The sequence below is a fragment of the Heterodontus francisci genome, chromosome 1 (genome assembly GCF_036365525.1).
Source record: "Heterodontus francisci isolate sHetFra1 chromosome 1, sHetFra1.hap1, whole genome shotgun sequence".
NCBI classification, from domain to species: domain Eukaryota; kingdom Metazoa; phylum Chordata; class Chondrichthyes; order Heterodontiformes; family Heterodontidae; genus Heterodontus; species Heterodontus francisci.
The window spans coordinates 143,371,466-143,398,870 of NC_090371.1; positions in this window are offsets into that span (position 1 = coordinate 143,371,466).

Below are 27,405 nucleotides of genomic sequence, written 5' to 3' on the forward strand. Positions count from 1 at the left end.
GCTAGATCCCTTCTCATCACCTTGAAATAAGCTCTCTTCCAATCTAGGTATTCTACCTTATGCCTTATTTTTTATTTATTTATTTTGATCCTTACTTTTCTGAAATACCATTCTAAACTAGTATTCAGGTACTTATGCAATTCCCTTTTGAAAGATGAGGGTAAAGCAGTTGATGTCGTCTACATGGACTTCAGTAAGGCTTTCGATAAGGTCCCGCATGGGAGATTGGTTAAGAAAGTAAGAGTCTATGGGATCCAGGGTAATTTGGCAAATTAGATTCAAAATTGGCTCAGTGGAAAGAGGCAAAGGGTGAAGGTAGAGGGTGTTTCTGTGAATGGAGGCCTGTGACCCTTACTGTTTGTGGTGTACATTAATGATTTAGACATGGATATAGGAGGTATGATCAGTAAGCTCGCAGATGACATGAAAATTGGTGGTGTCGTAAATAGTGAGGAGGCAAGCCTCAGGTTACAGGACGATATAGATGGGCTGGAAAGATGGGCGGAGCTGTGGCAAATGGAGTTTAATCCTGAGAAGTGTGAGGTGATGCACTTTGGGAGGACTAACAAGGCAAGAGAATATACAATGGATGGTAGGACCCTAGGGAGTACAGAGGGACCTTGGGGTGCTTGTCCATAGTTCACTGAAGGCAGCAGCACTGGTAGATAAGGTGGCTATGAAGGCATACGGGATACTTGCCTTTATTAGCCGAGGCATAGAATATAAGAGCAGGGAGGTTATGCTGGAGCTGTATAAAACGCTAGTTGGGCCACAGCTGGAGTACTGTGTACAGTTCTGGTCACCGCACTATAGGAAGGATGTGATTGCAATGGAGAGGGTGCAGAGGAGATTCACCAGAATGTTGCCTGGGCTGGAGCATTTCAGTTATGAAGAGAGACTGGATAGGCTGGGGTTGTTTTTCTTGGAGCAGAGAAGGCTAAGGGGGGACCTGATTGAGGTACACAGAATTTTGAGGGGCATTGATAGGATAGATAGGTAGAGACTTTTTCCCTTAGGGAGAGGTCAATAACTAGGGGGCATAGATATAAGGTAAGGGGCAGGAGGTTTAGAGGGGAGTTGAAGAAAAGTTTTTTCACCCAGAGGGTGGTTGGAATCTGGAACACACTGCTTGAAGAGGTGGTAGAGGCAGGAATGCTCACGACATTTAAGAAGTATTTAGATGAGCACTTGAAATGCCATAAACTACAGGCCAAGTGTGGGGAAGTGGGATCAGTTTTGGATGGGTGCTTGATGGTCAGCGTTGGGCCAAAGGGCCTGTTTCTGTGCTGTAAAACTCTATGACTCTAAACTAGCCTTCAGGTGCTTATGCAATTCCCTTTTGAAAGTGACAATTGAATCTGCCTCCACCCAGCCTTTCAAGCAGTGCATTCCAGATCTTAATCACTTTCTGTGTAAAAAAAAATCATTTCTCCTTAATTGCAAGAGAATAATACAGTCTCATTCTTCGCTTCTACCTTGTAGGATGGGCAGTAGATTGAAGAAACATCCCTGTTTTCTTTCTTTCATGGAAGTCAGCATCACTGGCAAGGTCAACATTTATTGCCCATCCCTAATTGCCCTTGAAAAGGTGGTGGTGAGCTGCTTTCTTGAACTGCTGCAGTTCATGTGGTATAGGTACACCCACAGTGCTGTTCAGAAGGGAGTTCCAAGCTTTTGACCCAGCGATGGTGAAGGACCGGCATTATAGTAAAACTGAGGCTATGTTGTCCAATGTGAATTGTGGTATCACAGGTAGACTTGATGAAACAGTAGAGAATACCTGACTGATGGCATGTGCAGTCACTGAACAGTTTTCTGAGCATAGGTCATTGTAGTTCCAACAAAGTCAGGGCCTCGTTGCCAGCAATATGAAAGTCCTCACTTATTTGAATGGTGAAAATGTGAAGGGGAGAACTGCTACAACTATTCATGATACATAATCTGGAACATGCTGTAGATCTCCGCCTGACCTATTTAGGCAGTGAAAGTGGACCTTTAGGACCAACAGTCATCTTGATGATGAATGTTTTAGAGGCATGTGCCTTGTTTTAGCATTCTTCTGTTGGTGTTCAACCACTCTTAAAGCAATTATTTTCAATGCAGCGGATAGACTTTGCCAACCAGAAGCTTTCCTTTGACCTGATATTTCTTTCCCGAAGACGTCGGTGAGAGCGCAATTTCAACAGATTAATGTATTGTGACAACTTCTAACATGTTAGGTGTTTGATCCTCTATATGCTGTCACACACAAACGTCACACTTATACACTGGAAGCCTTTCCTGTCAAGGTAGTTGAGGGGTTGTTCTGTCTTATTATGCAAATCAATGTGGGTGCTAGCATTGCCCCCTGGATCTTGGGGAAGAGTGAAACCCTACAGTGCTGTCTGTCTACTGCTTTGCTGTGATGCTAAAGGTGATGAAGTCACCAGCTCTGTTGTAAAGTGTGCCAGCCACCCGATGAATGCATGTCAATACTTAACCTTGGTGTTCTGGAGATCACCTCTGAAATGAGGCAATATGATAAATGTTGAATGCAGTAGTGGTCACATTTATAGCCACAGAAAATGCAATGCAGGCAGATGTGTGTGATTGAAGTTCACCAGTCAGTAGATGACTGAGCTTCCCTATTACCTGTTTGTGAAATGCACTCTTCTTATACACAGGGCGGCACAGTGGCGCAGTGGTTAGCACCGCAGCCTCACAGCTCCAGCGACCCGGGTTCAATTCTGGGTACTGCCTGTGTGGAGTTTGCAAGTTCTCCCTGTGTCTGCGTGGGTTTCCTCCGGGTGCTCCGGGTTCCTCCCACATGCCAAAGACTTGCAGGTTGATAGGTAAATTGGCCGTTATAAATTGCCCCTAGTATAGGTAGGTGGTAGGGAAATATAGGGACAGGTGGGGATGTGGTAGGGATATGGGATTAGTGTAGGATTAGTATAAATGGGTGGTTGATGGTCGGCACAGACTCGGTGGGCTGAAGGGCCTGTTTCAGTGCTGTATAACTAAACTAAACTAAACATCTCCTCACCCGTATTGACTGTACATTCTCCTTAAATGGTGCCTGACTTTCCTTTGCTCCATCCTGCACTGCTGCTCAACTATTACTGTCTGTCCTCATTCTCCATGATAATGGCATACAATGATATGGTCATAGGGGATCCACAACTATTCCTAAGAGCTGCTCACTGTAGACATGGGTAGGGGGGGACTGAAAATCTGCTGATAGCCTGATCCTGTCCGATGCAGTGAGAAACAAGTCCGTGGGTGTGTCGGCAGAATGGTGGAAAGAAAGTGCAGTAAAATGTGTTTCCCAGCCACAGAAACTGCTAATCAAACTCTCCATACACTTCAGGGTCAGAAACTTTTCACTTCTGCCTGTTTCAGCTGATCCTGCCACAGGTGCGTCTTTGTCTAAATTACCCAGCATGTATTGTGCTGCACAAGCAGCAGACTCTGAGCTGCACATCATTCACCCTCTTTACCATATATTTAAAATAGGGAAGACAAGGCTCCATGGATGGATTACAGGAAGTTGTCAAAAAGAACAATGGACATTGAGAGAAGCAACTCAATAGTAGAAAACTAGTGCAAATGGTTTCTGCTCAATTTTCCTGGCTGAAAATGGCAAAGGAAATTTGTCCTCAAACTGAATATGTTTACCTGCTGAGTTGTTGGGTAGCCCAGATTTGAAGTATTTCTAAAATTAAGGAATAAATAATTTCCCATGTGGCTGCACTGTGAATTTTGAAGTTAATTTAGCAATATATAGCTGCACATAGCTTTTAACTTCACTAAATATTGCTCAATACAGATAACACTATATTCTTAACAGGGCTAGTAATCTGCTCGTGTTGAATAAAGATGATGCAGATGAGTTTAATTAAAAATGTATTCAGCAAATCTTTGACCCACAGTGAACAACATTTTCACAATAATTCAAAAATATAGCATAAATCAATTTCTTTTTTTCATACTGCAAGCATTTCAATAACAAGTTGGTACAATACTAGATATTAATTTACATTGTTAGTTTAATTGATTCTAAAATCAAGCCTTCTGCACTATGATCTCAATAGCAATATTACTCATTATAAACAAGTAACTCATTTTATTTGTCTCTCTCTGACTGAGACAACCTGTCCTGAGATTTCTGGGCCAAGAACTGCATCTGAAACAAAAAAGCAGGCAGCTCCTGACAATTTCTTGATAATTATAGGGGTATGAGAGCCGTGCCATTAGACAGTCAGTGCAAATTAAGTGTTAATTTAAGCCCCTTATGGTTTAGTAATATTGATGCCTCTGCCAGTTGGTGAACACCTCCTTAGTATTTGGAAACACTATCATACTTCGATGAGAAATGTCAATTCTGGATGATATTAAAAATATAAATATACTTATTTTCCCACATTTAATATTTATTTTCAAATGTAATTTTTACATGAGCACTTAATAGTTAAACCCTGTAGGAAAATTGAAATATTTATTCAATACAAATATCATTCAAGGATGCATCTCCTGTATTAACTTTAATCTTGGTATTCATCATCAACTGGAGTGAATACAGGTTCTTTCACTCGTGACTATGATTTTTTGATTACTTTCCTTATCAGTGTTATAACGATTGATGCGCCATTGGATGTTGTTTATTTCAGTTGGGAGAAATACTAATAGCATGCTCGTAAAAATTGCTTGGTTCTTCTTTGCACTTACAGAATATTCCAGTTAATTAGACTCCTGAGTTCTGATGATTCCGGTGAATACTTCAGGACTCGGGGATGCACTTATTTATAAGACTAAATAATCAAAAGTGTCTGCTGGAAAGTTTCTGTCCCATAAATTATAATGAAGTCTTTCCAGTGGGGGTACAGAAAGAGTTGGAGGACTATGTCAAGACTGAAATCAATTAAGATTTGAACCAGAAGCTAAGCAAGAATGTTTTTTTTTATGGGATTTTTAACTCTGCAATTCTAAACCTGTTGAGAGATAAATCATAGAATCATAGAATGATACAACACAGAAGGAGGCACTTGGCCTATCATGCCTATGCCAACTCTTTGGTAGAACTATCCAATTAACCTCACTCCCCAGCTCTTTCCCCACATCCCTATGATGTTTTTCCTTGAAAGTATTCATTCAATTATATTTTGAATATTGCAATTTTTTCCCACCCCCGACATTAGGCTGTCTGGCCTGTAGTTGCCGAGTATGTCCCTCTCCCCTTTTATTGAACAGAGGTCTAACATAAATGACTGACAACAATGGAGTTGAGAGTTGCTCCATAACTCAGCATACTAATTACTACAGGAGAGCAAAAACATGAAGAATACAAGCTGTGACTCAGCAGTGAGTATACCATGGCTAAGGAGCCAAAGAGAATGCAACATCCCTAAATTGAAGCTCAGCACCAGATTTACTTGATCCAACTGCAAACTAGAGAACTAATACAGTGGATTCAAACTGAGATTAAGAGGGCACATTAAAGATGTTGAAACCTGCATCAGTGCAGGAGAAGTACCAGAGGATTGGAAAGTGGCAAATGTGGTAGGCTTGTTCAAGAAAGGGTATAAGGAAATTTCTAGTAACTACAGTCCAGTCAGTTTAATATCAGTGATGGGTAAAGTTTTGGAAACAACCAGGGAAAAATTAACAGGCACTTGGAGAGGTTTGCGTTAATTAAGAAGAAACAGCACAGATTTCTATACAACTTCTATCATGCCAGACCTGCTGAGTATTTCCAGCATTTCTTGTTTTTATTTCAGATTTCCAGCATCCGCAGTATTTTGCTTTTAATTCTATCATATCTTGTTTGACTAAATTAATTGAATTTTAAGATGAATTAACATAGAAGGTTGATGAAGGTAATGCAGTGTCTCACTTTTTAAGAAAGTGTTTGACAAAGAGTCACATAAAAGGCTGGTTAATAAAATTGAAGCTCGAGGAATAGAAGGGTCACTCTCAGCTTGGAGAGAAAATTAAGCACTGAAACCAGTGAGTTGTGGTAAATGGTTGTTTTTCAGACTGGAGGATGATAGACAGTGGTGTTCCCCTAGTTTCAGTACTAGGAGCACTGCATATATATGAATGACTTGGATATTGGAATACAGAGTAAATTTTCAAAATTCGCCAATGATACCAAAATTGGAGTGTGGTAAACAATGAGGATGATATCAATTGACTGCAACAGGACACAGAGAGGTGAGCAGAATGGGCAGACAAGTGGCAGGTTTTTCACACAGAGAAGTGTGAGGTGGTGCATTTTTGCAGAAGGAATAAGGAGAGGCAATATAGACTAAATGGCAAGTTCTAAAGAGTGCAGGGACAGAGGCCCCTGGAGGTTCAGGTGCATAGATCTTTGAAGGTGGTGGACATATTGAGATAGTGGTTGTTAAAATATATGGGATCTTGGGCTTCATAAATATAGGTATTGAGTACAAAAGCAGGGAGGTTATGCTGAACCGTTATAAAGTTCTGGTTAGGCCACAACTGGAGTATTGCACCCAGATCTGGCTGCCACACTTTAGAAAGGATGTGAGGATTCTTGAGAGGGTGCAGAGGAGATTTACCAGAATGGTTGCAGGGATGGAGGATTTTAACTGCAAGGTTAGGTTGAAGAAGATGGGGTTGTTCTCCTTGGAGCAAGGGAGGTTGAGGGGAGATATGATACAGGTGGACAAGATTATGACAGGTTTAGATAAGGTAGGCAAAGAAAAGCTGTTCCCATTAGCTGATGCTACCAGACACAGATTTAAGGTTTTGGGCAAGAGATACAGGGGAGATGTAAAGAAGAACTTTTTTAGGCAGAGAGTGGGAATGAGCTGGGACTCACTGCCTATATGAAGGTAATGGAAGCGGGTATGATATAGTCAGGATTACAGAGACATAGCTGTAGGGTGACCAGGGATGGGAAATGAACATCCAGGGGTATTCAGTATTTAGGAAGGACAGACAAAAAGTAAAAGGCGGTGGAGTTGCATTGCTGGTTAAAAAGGAAATTAACGCAATAGTGAGGAAGGATATTAGCTCTGACGATATGGAATCTGTATGGGTAGAGCTGGGAAAAACTAAGGGGCAAAAAATGTTAGTGGGGGTTGTATGTAGACCCCCAAACTGTAGTGGTGATGTTGGGAACGGCATTAAACAGGAAATTAGAGACGCATGGGATAAAGGAACATCTGTAATTATGGGTGATTTTAATCTGCATATAGATTGGGCAAATCAAATTAGTCACAATACCATAGAGGAGAAATTCATGGAGTGTATACGGGATGGTTTTCTGGGCCAATACGTTGAGGAACCAACTAGAGAACAGGCCATCCTAGACTGTGTATTGTGTAATGAGAGAGGAATAATTGACAATCTAGTTGTGCGAGACCCCTTGGGGATGAGTGACCATAATATGATAGAATTCTTCATCAAGATGGAGAGTGACATAGTTGATTCTGAGACTAGGGTCCTGAATCTTAGTAAAGGAAACTACGAAGGTCTGAGGTGCAAGTTGGCTATGATGGATTGGGAAATGATACTTAAAGGGATGATGGTGGATAGGCAATGGCAAACATTCAAAGAGCGCAAGGATGAACTGCAACAATTGTTTATTCCTGTCTGGCGCAAAAGTAAAATGGGAAAGGTAGTCAAACCATAGCTTACAAGGGAAATTAGAGATAGCATTACATCCAAGGAAGAGGCATACAAATTTGTCAGAAAAAACAACAGACCTGAGGATTGAGAGCAGTTTAGAGTTCAGCAAAGGAGGACCAAGGGGATTAAAAAGGGGAAAATAGAGTACGAGAATAAGCTTGCAGGGAACATAAAAATTGACTGTAAAAGTTTAAATAGGTATGTGAAGAGAAAAAGATTTGTGAAGACAAATATAGGTCCATTACAGTCAGAAACAGTGGAATTTATTATGGGGAACAAAGAAATGGATGGCCAACTAAATGCATACTTTAGTTTTGTCTTCACAAAGGAGGACACAAATATCATCCCAGAAATGTTGGGGAACACAGGGTTTAGTGAGAGGGAGGAACTGAAAGGAATCAGTATTAGTAGAGAAATGGTGTTGGGGAAATTGATGGGATTGAAGGCTGATAAATCCCCAGGGCCTAATAATCTACATCCCAGAGTACTTAAGGACGTGGCCTTAGAAATAGTGGATGCATTGGTGGTCATCTTTCAAGATTCTATAGACTCCGGAACAGTTTCTACAGATTGGAGGGTAGCTAATGTAACCCCTCTATTTAAAAAGGGAGATAGAGAGAAAACAGGGAATTACAGACCAGTCAGCCTGACGTCGGTCATGGGGGAAATTCTAGAGTCCATTATTAAAGATTTTATAGCAGAGCACTTAGAGAACAGTGGTAGAATCAGGCAAAGTAAGCATGGATTTACGAAAGGGAAATCATGCTTGACAAATCTACTAGAATTCTTCGAGGATGTTACTAGTATAGTTGATGAGGGGCAGTCAGTGGATGTGGTTTATTTGGACTTTCAGAAGGCTTTCGACAAAGTCCCACATAAGAGATTAGCGTGTAAAATTAAAGCACCTGGGATTGGGGGTAGAGTATTGCGATGGATAGAAAATTGGTTGGCAGACAGGAAACAAAGAGTAGGAATAAACGGGTCCTTTTCCGAATGGCATGCAGTGACTAGTGGGGTACCGCAAGGATCGGTGCTAGGACCCCAGCTATTCAAAATATACATTAATGATTTAGATAAGGGAACTAAATGTAATATCTCCAAATCTGCAGATGACACAAAACTGGGTGGGAGGATGAGTTGTGAGGAGGATGCAGAGAGGCTTCAGGGTGACTTGGACAAGTTGAGTGAGTGTTCTAATGCATGGCAGATGCAATATAATGTGGATAAATCCACTTTGGTAGCAAAAACAGGAAGGCAGATTATTATCTGAACGACCATAAACTGTGAGAGAGGAATATGCAACGAGACCTGGTGTTCTCGTACACCAGTCACTGAAGGTAAGCATGCAGGTGTAACAGGCGGTAAAAAAGGCAAATGGTATGTTGACATTCATAGTGAGAGGATTCGAGTACAGGAGCAAGGATGTCATGACTTAATTATACACGGCATTGGTGAGGCCACTTCTGGAATATTGTGTGCAGTTTTGGTCTCCTTACCTGAGGAAGGATGTTCTTGCTATAGAGGGAGTGCAGCAAAGGTTTACCAGACTGATTCCTGGGATGGCGGGACTGACGTATGAAGAGAGGTGACGTCGGTTAGGATTATATTTGCTGGAGTTCAGAAGAGTGAGGGGGAAACCTCATAGAAACCTTTAAAATTCTAACGGGACTTGACAGGGTAGATGCAGGAAGGATGTTCCCGATGGTGGGGGAGTCCAGAACCAGGGGTCATAGTCTAAGGATACGGGATAAACTTTTCAAGACTGAGATGAGGAGAAATTAATTCACCCAGAGAGTGGTGAGCCTGTGGAATTCGCTACCACAGAAAGCAGTTGAGGCCAAAACATTGAATGTTTTCACGAAGGAGTTAGATCTCGCTCTTGGGTCTAAAGGGATCAAAGGAACTCAATGGGCTGAGTGGCATCCTTCTGTGCCATAATGACTGTATGATTGAACATTACAAGGTCCCTACCCTATTATCTGAATGTTTTACATGTGACAGAATACTGAATGTCTGCAGTGCAGTTTCTATAAAACATAGTAAAGGAGGGGAGAGAACAGTCTGGCAGAGTAAAAAGGACACCTGAGAACTCTGAATTAAAAGAACACTATGGATCTGAAATAGAAGTTGTATAGGGACACAAATTTTCTTTTCCCCTAAAAATCCTACAATCCGAATCTGAATCTAATTCCCAAGATTATAGTATCTAGCAAACTCCAGAAGTCATTAAATATTTTGAGGCATGATAAGTGCATGAGCAAATATCCTGTTTACAGTGACAGTATACATGCACCAATCAAAATGCACAAAGAATTAGGATGACTCATCTTGTATTAGTTTTGAGCTTATACAGGGATCTTAAGGATCTCTGAGGTGGATTTTCACTTATCCGGCTGAGGGTAAAATTGATGTTATTGATTGAAATCAACAGAAACAAATATCAGGCTGTTTTTGTAAGGGTGGTTGTCCTTAACCCAGGCCAGACTACAAATAAAGTAAGCTTATTCAGTCAAGTTGCCTCTGCAATGGTTGCACATTTCTCAGTGTTAATAAATTTGAGCCTATTCTACACATGTAGCGTATATCCTATGCCTACAGATATCATTTGGCATGGTATTAAATAATGTCCATAATGGATAGTCTATGTTTTGAATCGTGTGATGATGGTATTTATGGTTTCCTTTTCATGCATGTTCAAAATTCCTTTTTTTTTCTACAATGTCTCCTCATTCTGAATTCTCCACTGTTATTTCAAAGCAATTACATTACTTTAACATCATAGCCCTCTATTTGAATACACTTTACTTCTTTTGATAGTCCAACATTTCTTCTGTAATGCAGAATTCTAGACAATGCACTGACCCAGAACTGCCTCTGATCCCAATTCATAAAGGCTGAGGCACTCAGGCTGGAAAATTCCCAGCCCAGGCATGATTACCTGTCTCTGCTGAATTAACTGATCTCAGCTGTAATACTAGGAGCATGCAATTGCCTTCTGTATTTCTGGATTAAAGAAGAGAAAATTGGACTTGGATTCCACTCTTTATTACTATTCAGTGGCCTTTCCTGGAAAATGTGCATGTGTGGATGTCGGATCAGATGAGGAAAGAATTGGGCTCGGCTAAGATGTTCACTGTAATTGTATTGCCTGCTAATGCTCACTCTTTAAGCTTGCAAGTGGGCTAGGTAATTGACATTATCCCACACTCATGAAATTATGGGCAGGATTTTCATTCTGGAATCAGGACTCCAATGCAATTTTCAAGAAGATGCCAAATGGCACTCTAACATTTCAATTAAGGACAGCAGGTGGGCTTCTGTGGCTCAAGGACCAAGAGGAGGTTCTCCAGCACTGAAAGGTTGGCAGCCTCACCATCAGAGGTGGGTGTTGCTGATGTAGGCAGGAGAAAGAGAGGGTACCTCAAGATGGAGGCGCCTGCTGAAGAAACATCAAAAAGGTAAAACAAAAGGTGGCCACAGCTGCCAGACCATCATTGTAGAAAGGAAAACTCCTCCACAGGGTGTCCTGAAGCCACAGCTGTGGCCCTATGGCAGGTGCAATTGAGCAGGTGGTGGGGAGGGGTTGTTGGTAGGGGAGTACTGGTGGGATTAAATTGCATGATTGAGCACTGCCTCCCTCCCACCAACGCCCGATATGCCTCCAGAAGGCCACCTCCAATCATTGGTCAGGTTGCTGCCTCAGCAGGGGGGAAGGTGGTGGGGGGGGAGGGGGGGGAGATTGCTGCCCACATACTGATTCCAGTCGGTGTCAGTAGAACGTTTTTTTTATTCGTTCATGGGATGTGGGCATCGCTGACGAGACCAGCATTTATTGCCCATCCCTAATTGGCCTTGAGAAGCTGGTGGTGAGCTGCCTTCTTGAACCGCTGGAGTCCATGTGGAGTAGGTACACCCATAGTGCTGTTAGAAAGGGAGTTCCAAGATCTTGACCCAGCGTTGGTGAAGGAACGGCGATATAGTTTCAAATCAGGATGGTTAGTGGCTTGGAGGGGAACTTGCAGGTGGTGGTGTTCCCATGCATTTGCTGCCTTTGTCTTTCCTGGTGGTAGAGGTCACGGGTTTTGAAGGTGCTGCATTGCTGCAGTGCATCTTGTAGATGGTACACACTGCAGCCACTGTGTGTCAGTGGTGAAGGGAGTGAATGTTGAAGGTGGTGGATGAGGTGCCAATCAAGCGCGCTGCTTTGTCCTGGTTGCTGTCGACCTTCTTCAGTGTAGTTGGAGCTGTGCCCATCCAGGCAAGTGGAGAGTATTCCATCACACACCTGACTTGTGCCTTGTAGATAGTGAACAGGCTTTGGGGAATCAGGAGGTGAGTTACTCGTTGCAGGATTCCTAACCTCTGACCTGCTCTTGTAGCCACAGTATCTTTATGGCTATTTCAGTTCGATTTCTGCTCAATGGTAACCCCCAGGATGTTGACAGTGGGGGATTCAGAGATCGGAATGCCATTGAATGTCAAGGGGAGATGGTTAGGTTTTCTCTTGTTTGAGATAAGTCATTTCCTGGCACTTGTGTGGTGCAAATGTTACTTGCCACTTATCAGCCCAAGCCTGGATATTGTCCAGGTCTTGCTGCATTCCAACAATGACTGCTTCAGAATCTGAGGAGACGCGACTGGTGCTGAACATGGTGCAATCATCAGCAAACATCCCCACCTCTGACCTTATGATTGAAGGAAGGTCATTGATGAAGCAGCTGAAGATGGTTGGGCCTAGGACACAACCCTGAGGAACTCATGCAGTGATGTCCTGGAGCTGAGGTGATTGATCTCCAACAACCACAACCATCTTCCTTTGCACTAGATACGACTCCAACCAGCGGTGAGTTTTCTCCCGGTTCCCACTGTCTTCAGTTTTGCTCGGGCTCCTTGATGCCATACTCCGTCAAATGCTGCCCTGATGTCAAGGGTAGTCACTCTCACCTCACCTCTGGAGTTCAGCTCTTTTGTCCATGTTTGAACCAAGGCTGTAATGAGTTGAGGAGCTGAGTGGTCTTAGTAGGCCCTTTAATTGGCTGAAATGGCTACCCACCACATGCAAACCGCCACAATGGCTTTGTCGGCTGGCCTGCCTCCGGTCCCACTGAATGAAAATTTGGCCCTATACTTCAGCAAGGAGGAAAGGAGAAAATTGACAGGAAAAAAAGCAATCAGCATCTGTGCTCAAATAAACAGATAAAGGCTTTCCCCTCATCTCAAGAACTTTTTTTCCAATATAGGAAACTTCATATTTCTTGCTGTATTAAAATTTTGCAATATAAGATCTACTGGCTCTGAAATTCCATGAGTGACACTCCCTGTGCTTGCATTGAGATTGTGCCTGTTGGTGTGCTCCAACACTGATTCTCTGGCACTTTGCAGGGTTAATAGAAGAGCATCTCCAGTTGTAGGTGTCCAGCAACACTTCAACTTTAAAATTTCCATCCAGCTTTTCAAATCCCTCCATGGTCTCTCTTCCAGCCTATCTATGTAGCGTCCTCCAGCCCTACAACCCTCTGAAATATCTGCCCTTCTCCAATACTGGCCTCTTGAACATCCCCAATTTAAATTGCTCCACCATTGGCGGTCATGCCATCTACTGCCTAGGCCTTCAGATCTGGAATTCCCTCCCTAAATTTTTCTACCTCTCTATCCTCTCTCCTACTTTAAGACACTCTTTTAAACCTAACTGTTTAACCAAGCTGTTAATAACTTGTTCTAATAGCTCCTTATGTGGCATAATGTCACATTTTGTTTCCTAACACTCATATGAAGTGCCTTGTGTTGTTTCACCACATCAAAGGAGCTATATAAATGCAGATGATTGTTGTTATTAGGTGGGTGCATGTGCCACTTCAGTTATTTCCAGTGCAAGGCTGCATAATACATATGGAAACTTGCATGGCCGTCCATCTGTAGTTGAGGGAAGTTTCTCAAATTAAAACCTTGCTCCCTGCCACCCATCCCTGCCACTGCTCAAAGGTTTGTGTGAGAGTTTGGAAACTGATGGTGAGCGAAGAATTGCTGATCAGATAGTAAGCCCTTTTTGCATAACAATTGTTGCAGCATTCAAATCTTGGATCAACAGATTAATAGAAGGTTAAAAGTTGATGTTTGAAACTGATTTAAGCTTGGTTCTGATGAATGGTCTCCACAGATGCATAATTAATAATTGGACAGTATCAAAAATGAGTCAAGCCGTTTTGTTTGAGCATCTGTAAACAGTAGCTACTGAATATTTATCAGCATTTGCTATTTTTATTTTATTGGAACTGGCACTGCCTCCAGTAAAGATTCATTGGTTTAGATCATCTATTCATGTTCTATAACTTCCTCCCCTTTGCATTCCAGTCTCCTTGAGATAAAGGCCAACATTCCATTAGCCTTGTTAATATTTATTAGCTTTTCATGTTTTGTGAACTTGTATTCCCAAATCTCTTCATTCCTCCATGATTCCTAGTTTCTCTTAGATTTGAGGAGGATGATCCCTCACTTACCCATATTGAGCTCCATTTGCCACAGCTTTGACCATTCACAGAATCTATCTATGTCCCTTTGTAACTTCCTGCTCCCATCTGGATTACTTAATGTGTCTCATAACTTAATGTATTTGTTTAATATTGGACGGTACAAGAGGCTTTCAAAAGCTTTAGAGTTGTCCATGACAACGTCACATGATTCATCATACTGGAAGAGTTTTGCTTGTAAGATATGTCATTTATATTTCTTATGTATAATTCCCAGTAGAATGCAATATAAATTTTTGCAGAAAAGCCAATAGTTCTGCTCAAAAAAATTAAAGCAAATTCATTGCTGCCTGATCAGGGGAAAATCCTGACCTTGATTCCTAATTTAGTTACTTAGATAATATTCAGGTTTGATACATAATACTGAGTGAGAACCTACAGTAATTTCTAGTGTAATAAATACATTCTGTTTCCAATATGCTTTTGTTCTCGTTAGGGTTTGTTCAAGTAAATCCAGAGACCTACCAGCAGATTTGTTACATAAACTGTAATTGCAAACTAAGGGATAAGAGTTCCTCTGGGCATCACATATACTGACATCGTCCCTAGATATTTTGAAAGTATCAGTAACTTAACTATAAACAATGAACAGGCAACATTTTCATAGATGTAGTCGGCCCCTTGGGTGTTTCTTTAGAAAGAGTCTTCACCTAGCTGCTCTCATGGCTGCCCAAGTATGGCCTTGATGATACTCAAGACCTGAAAGATGGTTTGGACTATGTTATCGTCATCCAACTGAGAAATGCATTAGTAAATGACACACAGATTAAATTAACTTTCATAGGGTTGATAGAAACAAAATAGGAAGAAGATATGTAATGCATAATTAATAATTGGACAGTTTCAAAAATGAGTCAAGCCCTTTTGTTTGAGCATCTATAAACAGTAGCTACTGAATAATATCCCTGGTGTCCATGCAGCATAAAACATCAAAGAAATCTATGTGCACATTTTACTTTGGAAATATGTAGAACAAATTGTTAATTACAATAGCCTCTAGCAATAATATCAAATGCACCTGGTCTAACATTTAGCAATTTTTTTTAACCTGGCCTGCTGTTTACACAAACATCATTGCGATGACTGCTGTTATTTTTCAGGGTTTTCTGTCAAAGGTCCTTTTTCCTATCAAAACCCTCCTCCAAAGAAAAAACACCTTTATTAGGTTATTTTAGGTACTCCACTGAGTTTGAACATCTGCTAGTATCTTTTGGATTAGGATTTCCAGAGAAATGTCTCTCAATCACTGCATTTAAACAGGCTCTGGAGAAACTCTGTTGAAATTAAGCTCCTGTGAAAGTTTATCTGTAAACATGTTGGTGGTAGCAGTGACAGACATAGGCTCCAAAGCAATGAAACTATTAGACTGGAGAACTGGGCACACAGCATCAGAATGCTGACACCTTCAGCTATGAGAAACCGAGAGACAAAGAATGTTAGGAAGAAAACAACAGCAAGAAAATGAAAAGATGCAGAAACAATGAAAACTGTAAGTCACAATAATCTGGCATTTATTGATAAGACTGAAAAGAAGAAAGGAAACAAGTGATGTAGAAACAACAGGTGGGATGTCGTGTTCACTTCTGGGTCCTGACCCCAAACCACTTCAGAGCCTATACCATCAGATCTTTCTTGCACACCCTTCACCAGTGCAGATACTTGCACCTTGGTGGGTCCTCGCGTGGTATTAGAAATGGTGGCACATCACATCAGAGCAGGAGGAGTTGAAGTGATTTATAACTTTAACCCTTTATAGGGACTAAACCAAATCAGGAGTACATCCCTATAAATCTCCTTGAATCAAGTTCAAACCAAACAAATTCTCAGACACTTATTTGGGTCCAAAGAACTGTACTAACTTTCCTTCAAAGAAAGAAAACCAACAGAAAATATTACCATCTTTCAGATAGCCTATTTTTAATATTTATGGCTAAGTCATGAATATCCCAGATATCATAAGGGTCTGGGAAACTCTTCAATTCGTATCTCTCCACTTAAAGAGACACAGAGAGGGGGTTCTTGTAGCTGTATACCGAATACTACATGTGACGATTTATTAACTTTTATAGATTTATTAAAGAATTTAACATGCAATAAACTTCTTAAGTGGGTAAGTATATAAAATATCAAATATTACTGAGATGGAACACACACTCTTATTTTTAACATAGAATCCAAAAGTTTAACCTTGCTAATGTTACAGCAAAATTATCTTAGAATATCCAGGATATCCTTCAAAATTTAAAGTAAACTTTTACCTTAAATCCCCCAAGTAAGGCATGGGATGATGTGTTGTTTGAGGATACAACACCTCTAAACTTTGCTTTCAAAGCCTCTCATTTTTATACTATTTCTAAGGTGTCATTGGGCTTCCAGCATTTATGTGACCTTCCTGTGTTCCTTTTAAAATCCATATCTTTAATTACCATTTCCACTTAATGCTTTACTGGAAACCCCCTGTTTTTTGAAGTTGTAAGCCTTTATCTGGTCAAAATGTTTATAATTGTGTTTACTTGACCTCTTGTTCCTATGAGTCCATTTTCTATAATTGTCTTTTTTATGGTACCTTAAAGCAACCTCCGGAGCCGATTTGTCTGCACAAACCAATTTTGTTTGTTGCTACCTCTTACTGATGTCACACAGGATATTTCAATGTGTGTGTTTATTTTCCAATTCCCTGGCAACAGAAATTCTATTCTAACAGGGACCTTGAAACTTTTTAACTTCTTAAAGGGGAATTTCAGTGAGGTGTAAAAACTGACCATTTATTCAATCTTTACTTCTAAAAGGTATAATACACTATTTCCAAATTCTACTTAATTAAGCCTATTATACCGATATTCCATCACAGAGTCTGGGGAAGCAGAGTTGACTGTGGGCAGACCTATCAGAGGATGGAGGAAAGGCGCAGGCCTGCTCAGCAGGGCAGAGATGCAGAGCCTCAGGAATCGCAAAACAGGCAGCTGAACCTGGAGAATCAATGAGATGAGTACCGACATGTCGGAGTTAGCTGATGCACTGCGGAGTCATGGGATGAGAATGGAGAAGTCCATTCATCTCATGTGCTTTGAGCGTGTGAGCTCCTCCATTGAGATTGTGGCCAACCCCGTGGAAAGTCATGTGTGACATCACTCAGAGTGGATGAAGGAACAGCACACTGACATGCACAGATTGCATGCAACAGTCTGTAGCATTGACTGGTCAGTGGCACAAATGGCGTACAGAAGCATGAAGTGAATGCCAGTTGCGCCCAGCTGGTGGTTCCCTCTAGCGAACAAGAGTGCCATGAAAGGGCTGAGGAAGCAACAGATGGTGATGAGGGGATGACCTGTCATGGGGTTCCATCATTATCTTCTGCCTCCATGGCCCCTCTGACAGAGGAAGCGTCTGTAGGTTTGCACCCTGTGACAGAGGCTTCCCCTGCACATGCTTTGAAGGTGCCCCCATTGGCACATCCACACCAACTGCCATGGGCATCTTGCACTAAGGCAGATGTATGTGTTTCCATTTCATCATGGTGAAAAGCAGGTGAATAGAAAATAATGGTTACGAAAGCAAAGGAGAGTGTTGGGGAAGAGTGTGTCAGATGGAGATTCTGGGGCCTTGCAATGTTTGTGTCAGTTTGTGTCATTGGAAGGTTGCTGACTTTTATTGTTATCTTGCTTGCTCTCTTTCAGATTAAGGAGACTCTTGTCTCCAAATGTCCTGCAGACTGAGAGTTGGATCTTGTTGTCCCGGCACTGGGAGTGGCGGCGGATGTAGAAAATGGCGGCTGCCCCGCATGGGACCCTCACCACCACGATTCTGCGGCTGGCGGCCACTTAACATACTGATGGAAGCCGCACGTCCCCCCCAATCATGTGGCGGGAGTGGCATTGGTGACACCATGAACTGCGTCAGCTGATGTGGCAGAAGGTGCTGGCGCCATTTTTAAAAGCCTGCCAGCCCTGCAAAGAAAATACAGAATTGCCCCAACCCCAATCCATAAAATAATGTAGAGCTCCCGCCCACCCCCATCCCCCCTTATCTTTACACACAATGCAGAGTTGACCCCTTCCTCTCCTTCCTCGATGGCGGTAGCTTCTTGTGGATGGGAAAATGAAGGCACGTGAGTGCCACACGTCCAGTTCAAGATCAGGAACGGATGGAAAGATCGTGGCAGATGGCATTGAAATGCAGAGAGGTATTTAAAATATTTAAACTAGGGTCCCATCGCAGAGTGACGGAGTTACCGCCACGGAGCTTCCCCACCCCCGAGAAGATCGGGCCCGGCAAATCCAACATCGGGTTCCGTGGCAGCCGCTGCTGCTCTGCTTCTCCAGCCCCTCCGCCACGGAACCCGACGTCGGGAGGACAACGAGATCCACCCTGAGTCTCACTAAGATGAAACGTGTCTGGATTAGAGTAGCCTTTGTGTCCCTGCCATCCTGATGAGCACTCTGGCTCCTGAGCCTGACACAGAGCCATCCCTGCAAAGCACTAGGATATTTCTCCAGTTTTCCTTCAGCCTCCTCCTCGACCTCATCTTGCTCCTCTTCTTCCTCCTCTTCTTCCTCCTTTCAGGAATTGTGCCATTTCAGCGTTTCTCCTTCGTTAAGGTCCACAACTCTTTGGAGGGCCATGTTATGGAGAGTGCAGCAGACCACCACATTGCACAAGACCCTTGAGGGAGTGTACTGGAGGGTGCCACCCGACCGGTCAAGGCATCTGAACCTCAGGAGGCCGATGGTCTGCTCAATGTTCACCCTTGTGCTCAGGTGCATTGGTTGTAGCGTCTCTCAGCCTCCATGGAAGGGTAACGCACCGGAGCCATCAGCCATCTCTTCAAGGGATATGCCTTATCCGCTAACAAACATCCACAGATTTGCAATGGCTCATTAAAGAGCTGCGGCACCTGCAATTGATGAAGGATGAAGGTGTCATGGCAGCTTCCAGGATAGCATGCACATAGCTGCATAATACGCTTGCTGTGATCACATACCAGCTGAACAATTAGGGAGTGGAATCCCTTCCTGTTGAGGAAGCTTCCTGGTGTGTCAATTGGTGTCTTAGTGGCTACATGGGTGTAATCGATGATCCCCTGCACCTGAAGGAATCCAGTGAATGAGGCAAATCTCACTGTCTTTTGAGCTTGAGTTCCACTATCCACCTAGAATTCAGTTCCCTGCCCTCTCAAACAGAGAATCCTTCACCTCCATGATGCAATGTTGTGTTGCTGCCTGAGAGGTGCCACCGATGTCTGTTGCTGCTCCTTGGAAGGACTTGATTGTGAAAAAATGCAAGGCTACCGTGACTTTTACTGCATGGGAAGGCCACTGCACCAGTTCCAGTGAACCCTCAGATGACCCTCAACAAGGCACACACGTCAGCAACCATCTTCGTCGACTGGCGCAGCTTTTTGTGGCACTGACACTGCAACATATCCAGGTAGCTTCTCCTTTGGCAATAGACCTTATGCTGAGGGTATTACCTTTATTGCCTTCCTGTCCCTTGTTCCTCACCCATGCAACCGTATTGCCCAGGGATCTTCCTGTGCTCCTGAAGATGCTCGTTGATCCTATCTCGGAGTAGCTTCATCCCATGTCCTGCTATATCCTTCCTTCCTTTCAATTGCTATGTGGAGTCTTCCACTCTCATGAACCCATAAGGTATGTATGCAAAAGGACCTTTCCACCCCTCCAAAGCCCAATGGAGGCATTGAGATGGTTTGTGGCTACCATGGCAATTGTTACATTTGAACTTCTGACTCTGTGACTGTAGACTTAGCTGCTGCAGCCCGGATCCCACTAAAATCTGGTGAATCTCACCTGATGGTTTGGAAAAACAACTTCCTTGCAATTTGGAACTATCTCTTTCTGCCATTTCCAAGGCTGTGGCCTCATCGCAGTCCTCCCTCCAAATCAGCTTATTTTCTTTACTCAACAGCTTGGCTTGGATTTTATTGTTCTTCAAGCCTCCTATGAAATTGTCTGTAAGGTTTATCTCTAAATTTGCGCCATACCCACAGTGGCGGGAGAGTTTGTTTAACTCAAGAATGTAATCCGCTACAGACTCACTTAGCAACTGTTTCCTTTGATGGAATGCAACTCTCAGTGCAAATTAATTCTAAGTTGTGGAACTTAAGGAGTCCAGAATCTCAGTAAATTTTGGTCGATCTCATAGTACTGGGGCCTATCGGCCAACACTGGTTAGACACTATATCCAAAGGCATCTGGCCCCGTCAAGATGAGGACGACTGCTCTCGCCGTATCCTGAGATCCACACTCAGTGCCATGCACCGTCACATGTACACACTGTACCTCTCTCTCCAGAAGCACCGCCCCACCTTATCTCAAAACTGTTCTCTTCCACAGTTTCATTTCATCTTTCGTCTTATCCGACGCATTAACAAAAAACTTTTTTTCTTCCTTTCAGGTGTTAAGGAACACAAGCTCCATCAGCTGATGAGGATTAATGCCCCTCCAGAACCTTCTTCCCCTTCACTTCTCTCTGACCCCATCCCTTCTGATCTGACCCCTTCCCTTGTATTCACTATACCCTCTGACCTTTCCCTCTCTGAGGCTGAAAGTTCTGTACTTAGCAAAGTTTTATTCCCTTATGCTCCCACCTCAATGAATTACATGCTCAGCATGACGTTGAGCTCTTTTTCCATCACTTCTTTGACCAGGAGTCCTCCCCCCAACCAGCAGACCCATTCACCTGCCTCCAGCATTCTCCCTCCGACTGGGCCCATCCCTCTGGCCTCTTTGAGACCTGTCAGTGAGACATTGGCCGTCTCAATTTCTCTGCTCCCCTCACTCACTCTAACCTGTCTCCCTCTGAACCTGCTGCACTATGTTCTCTCAGTTCTAACCCTGACATTGTGATCAAACCTGCTGACAAGGGTGGTGTTGTTGTTGTCTGGCGTAGTGACTTCTACCTTGCAGAGGCTGAGCACCAACACTCAGACACTTCTTCCTGCCTCCCCCTGGACCATAACCCCACCACTGAACATCAAGCTACTGTCCACAGGACTGTCACTAACCTCATCTCCTCTGGAGATCTTCCCTCTACAGCTTCCAACCTCGTGGTTCCGCAACCCTGGACAGCCCGCTTCTATCTCCTTCCTAAAATCCACAAACAGGACTGTCCTGGCAGACCCATCGTTACAGCTTGTTCCTGCCCCACTGAACTTATTTCTTCCTATCTTGACCTTATCTTTTTTCTGCTGGTCCAGTCTCTTCCCACCTACATCCATGACTCTTCTGACACCCTACATCATTTTGACAATTTCCAGTTTCCTGGCCCTCACCACCTCCTCTTCGTTATGGACATCCAATCTCTCTACACCTCCATTCTCCACCAGGACAGTTTGTGGGCTCCACCCTTCTTCCTTGAACGGAGGCCCAACCAGTCCCCCTTCACCACCACCCTTCTCCGCCTAGCTGAAATTGTTCTCACATTGAATAAATTCTCCTTTAACTCCACTCACTTCCTTCAAGTAAAAGGTGTTGCTATGGGTACTCACATGGGTCCTAGTTATGCCTATCTTTTTTGTGGGATATGTCGAATATTCTTTGTTCCAGTCCGACTCAGGCCCTCTCCACCACCTCTTTTTCCGGTACATTGATGACTGTATCAGTGCTGTGTCCTGCTCCCGCCCCGAACTGAAAAACATTCTCAACTTTGCTTCCAATTTCCATCCATCTTTCATCTTTACATGGTCCAACTGTGTAACAGCCCTGACAATCAATTTTATCTGCAGCAGCTGTGGAAGAGTCTGTCACTCTAGAATTGGCCTTTATAGCCACTCCAAGCACTGCTTCACAAACCACTGACCATCTCCAGGCGCTTACCCATTGTCTCTCAAGACAAGGAAGCCAAAGAACATGGTCCAAACCTGACACTTCCCTTCCTTTCCTCGACTTCTCTGTCTCCATCTCTGGGGATAGGTTGTCCACTAATATTCATTATAAGCCCACCGACTCCCATAGCTACCTCGACTACACTTCTTCACACCCTGCCTCTTGTAAGGACTTCATTCCATTCTCCCAGTTTCTCCATCTCCGATGCATCTCCTCTGATATGTCTTCCTTTTTCCTCAACCGAGGATTCCCCCCCACTGTTGTTGACAGGGCCCTCAACCGTGTCTGTCCCATTTCCCACACTGCTACCCTCATGCCTTCCCCTCCCTCCCAGAACCATGACAAGGTTCCCCTTGTCCTCACTTTCCACCCCATCAGCCTCCACATCAAAGGATCACCCTCCACCATTTCCGCCACCTCCAGCGCAATGCCACCACTAAACGCATCTTCCCCTCCCCATCAGCATTCCGAAGGGATCGTTCCCTCTGCGACACCCTGGTCCACTCTTCCATTACCCCCGATATCTCATCTCCTTCTCACGGCGCCTTCCTATCCAATCGCAGGTGTAATACCTGCCCATTTACCTCCTCTCTCCTCACAATCCAAGGCCCCAAACACTCCTTTCAGGTGAAGCATCGATTTACTTGTACTTCTTTCAATTTAGTATACTGTATTCGCTGTTCACAATGTGGTCTCCTCGACCATGGGGAGACCAAATGCAGATTGGGTGACCACTTTGCGGAACACTCCGCTCTGTCCGAAAGCATGACCCTGAGCTTCTGGTTGCTTGCCAATTCAACACTCCCCCCTGCTCTCATGCCAATATTTCTGTCTTTGGCCTGCTCCAGTGTTTCAGCGAACGTCAGTGCAAGCTTGATCTTTCAATTAGGCACTTGCCAGCCTTGCAAACTGAACATTCAGTTCAATAACTTCAAAGCATGACTGGCCTTTTTTTAATATTTTATTTTTTAACCATGCGCCTGCTTTTCATGTAGTCAGAGCTGCTCATTATTCCACTATTAACAATCTCTCTAGACTCATGCTTTGTCTTTCACCACAAGCATTAACACAGCTTTGTTATTTAATCTCCCTCTGCCTTATCAAATGCCTTCCCCTTTGTTCTCTCTCCCACTCTCCTCCCCTTCACTAGCTTAAAACCTAATTCTTTTCTAACCATTGCCAGTGCTGATGAATGGTCACAGACCTGAAATGTTAACTTTGCTTCTCTCTCCACAGATGCTGACAGACCTGCTGAGTATTTCCAGCACTTGTTGTTTTGTTTAAGACATTAACTTTATCCACATCACCTATTCTATTTGCTTTCATCCAAATGAGAAGCCTTCATTCATAATTACTCCAGTCACTTTGTCGGGGCTGAATTCCCCCATTGAACCCAAATAAGCTTTTTCTGCCATTTTCTTTTCATGCAACTTCATACACCACTCAGTTTAAATTCACATCTGCTCACAGTCTATATCTCACTGAGCTGTGCAGGAACACAACACATGCGCTTGGAGCAATCTTTCTAAACCGCACAACCTCAAATTTAATTTCAGGGGTTCCAAATAGTATCATAATGTTCTCCAGTCCTTAATTACATACGAACATATGTTCAAACATAGGAAGATACGAACTAGGAGCAGGAGTAGGCCATTCAACCCCTCAAGCCTGCTGTGCCATTTGATAAGATCACGGCTGATCTGACTGTTGCCTTAAAATCACTTTCCTGCCTGCCCCTCATAACCCTTGACTCACTTGTAGATCAAAATCTGTCTAACTCAGCCTTGAATATATTCAATGACCAAGCCTCTATTGCTCTCTTAGGAAGCAAATTCCATAGACTAATGACCCTCCGAGAGAAAGAATTTCTCCTCATCTCTGTCCTAAATGGGAGAACCCTAATTTTGAAATTGTGTCCCCTACTCCTAGTCTCAACCATAAGCGGAAACATCCTTGCAACATCCACTATGTCAAATCCCCTCAGGGTCTTTTATCTTTCAATACAATCAGCTCTCATTATTCTAAACTCCAATGGGTATAGGCCCAACCTGTTCAACCTTTCCCCATAAGATAACCCCTTCATCCCAGGAATCAGTCAAGTGAACCTTCTCTGATCTGCTTCTTATGCAATTATATCCGTTCTTAAGTAAGAAGACGAAAACTGCACACAGTACTCCAGATGTGGTCTCAGTAAGGTCCTGTACAGCTGTAGCAAAACTTCCCTACTTTTATATTTTATTCCCCTTGCAATAAACGACAATAGTCATTTGCCTTCCTATTTACTTGCTGTTGTGATTCATGTATCAAGACACCCAGATCCCTCTGTACCGCAGACTGTAGCAGTCTCTTTCTACTTAAATAATATTCTGCTTTTCTATTCTTCCTGCCAAAGTGGAAAGGTTCACATTTTCCCACATTATATTCCATCTGCCATTTTTTTCCCACTCACTTAACCTATCTTTATCCCTTTGTAGGTTTTTTATGTCCTTTTGACAAGTTACCTTCGTACCTATCTTTGTGTCATCTACAAATTTAGCTACCATGCATTTGCTCCCTTCATTCAAGTCATTGATGTAGATTGTAAATAGTTGATGCGCCAGCACTGATCTCTGTGGCATTCCTCTAGTCACATCCTGCTAACCCGAAAATGCCCATTTATCCCTACTCTCTGATTCCTCTTAGCTAACCAATCCTCTATCCATGCTAATATGTTACCCCCTATACCATGAGCTCTTACGTTGTGCAGTAACTTTTGATATGGCACCTTATCGAATGCCTTTTGGAAATCCAAGTACACCACATCTATAGGTTCCACTTTATTCACATTGCTTATTGTTTCTTCAAAGAACTCTAATAAATTAGTCAAACACAATTTGCCTTTCACAAAGTGATGTTGACTCTGCCTGATTGCTTTATGATTTTCTAAATGTCCTGCTATAACCTCCTTCATAATGGATTCTAGCATTTTCCCTATGACAGATGTTAGTCTAACTGGCCTATAGTTTCTTGCTTTCTGTCTCCCTCCTTTCTTGAATAGAGGTGCTATATTTGCAGTTTTCTAGTCTGCTGGGGCCTTTCCAGAATCTCGAGAATTTTGAAAGATCACAACTGATATATCTACTATCTTTGCAGCCACTTCTTTTAAGACCCTGGAATTCAAGCCATCAGGTCCTGGGAACTTGTCAGCCTTTAGCTCTAATAGTTTTCCCAGTACATTTTCCCTGATTATTCCAATGAAATGTAAAAAAAAACCATCCAATTTTTGTCACCATCTTTCTGTTGTGTTTGGACTGGAAATAACTCAGAGACTTTACTTAATCGGAGATGTTGTCTTACTCCTTTATTCAACAACACCTCCCAACAGAGGAAAAAAAATTCAACCAAAGCTTGGCAGTTAACTGTCAGTCACCATAAACTGGTGCATTCTCCATGGCAACGCCTCTACCAATCAGAGTCCACTTGCCTTCCAAGCAGCACCCTCTTTTCATACAGTATAAATTTGTTGCTTCCCTATATTGGTATTCTTGCAAATCGTCCTGATGAGTGCAAGACGAAAAGCTACGACAAAATGTCTGTTTTCAGCAATACTCAAGTTCTGCACTACCAAACGACTACTTTTTAATAGTCATGTTTGTGTCTGTGGCTTTGATATCTGTTTGCCCAACAGATGTGACTTGTGTTCCTTGCAAAAATTAGATTTCTATAAGGAGTCTGAGGTTTTCTATAATCTGCAGCCTTAAATGTGTGGAAAAGCATTCTCAGGATTAACAATTACCATCTGATAATGGTATGTGATATATTTGAGATCAATATTATGCTCTTTTCTTCCAAAGGCAGGAAATATTATATTAACATATGGGGCAGAATTTTTGGGCCCCGCCGAAGTCAGGAGTGGAGACCCAAAAATACCAGCGCCGGCTTGTTTGCTTGTTTTCCCGACACCAACCATTCGGGGGGGTAGGGGTTCAGGTCTGACAAGGTCATTAAGAACCTTGTTAATGCTAGGTAAAGGAAGCCAACTGGGATTTTCCACTCAGCCTCCAGTTTTTCAACGTGACCGGGAGCAGTTCAATTGCCTAGAGGTGGGCTCCCAGCAACAGGCCGGGGCACCAGCATTCCAGGCATGCCTACAGGCCCTTTTTGCCTGCCTGGGTGTGGCTACAGCCAAAGGCTGCCCCATAGAGGGATTCGCCCACCCCACAGCTACTTTTTCTATTTTTTAATTAAAGTTTTAAAAAATTGTTGAGAGGACACGTCCATGTTGAAGCGTCCTTTCAGTTATGTACCCTTTACTGCAGCCTGCTGCTCTTCTGACGCTGGAAGGCCTCTGATTGGCCCTCCAGCTTTGAGAGTCCACCTACAACCCTTAATTGGACAGGGAACCTGCCTCAGTCAAAACCCCAACAAGTGACTGTTACTCCTCAGGGGTGGGTTCAGGACCTGGAAACTGTCCCAGCACCTGTTTCCTGCCTTTAAAGCAAAAATTCAGCCCATGGTATCTGTAATATTACTTGTTACTTTGATATGCAAACTATTATAAGACTCACAGGACTACAAGTAATATACAAAGAAAATGTGTAGTTTTATAATAACGTATTAGAGTATATATATATATATATACACACAAACATTTACTGCACAAGCCACATCTAAACATATCTCACTCTGTTGGGCTACATCTACAATTCTCTGGTCATGTGCGATGCGACATCACTTCCTTTGGTGACCTTCACTTACAGCTCTTAAGGTGATCCGCTTTTAAATTCATCCCTTAATGGTACCTGACAATGCTGGAGGAGACATTGTGTAGATTTTCTTTGCACCCTTATCATCCTTTTTGCTGCTTACTTCTAACCCACCCTACACACTCTGCATGATAAACTACAGCTACTTTCACTAGTCACTCAGTCACTACTTTGCCTGCTCTCCCTTCATGCTCAAAGGCAGCCCTTATCCCTCACATTCATTTAAGGTGCTGAAAATGTGAAGATACCAATGTTATTTCAGGAACAGGAAATCAGCCTTTCTGAAGATGTACCATCACTTCATTTGGCTCTAGTAAACACAAGCTCAGAAAGGGTACTTTAGAGGCTATGCTAGAGGATGAGATTTTGCATGGTGAATTACTGACCGGAGCTAGGGCAAGGTGTTAGGATGCCACAGGTGCCAGTTTATCAGAGAGTGAGATCACATAGCAGCTCTGCTGCAGAGAACGTAGATGCCAGCTTTGAGGGCCTAGGCTACTGAAGAAGGATGATGGACATACATTCGGAAATAATCCGTATACTGGTAGCAGTGGCCAGGATGGGCAATAGCAGTGATCAGGTGGGGTAGGTAGCAATTAGTGGTGATTGGGGAGGACAGAGGGTGGGATTGGGAGGGTAGCAGTGCCTAAAGCC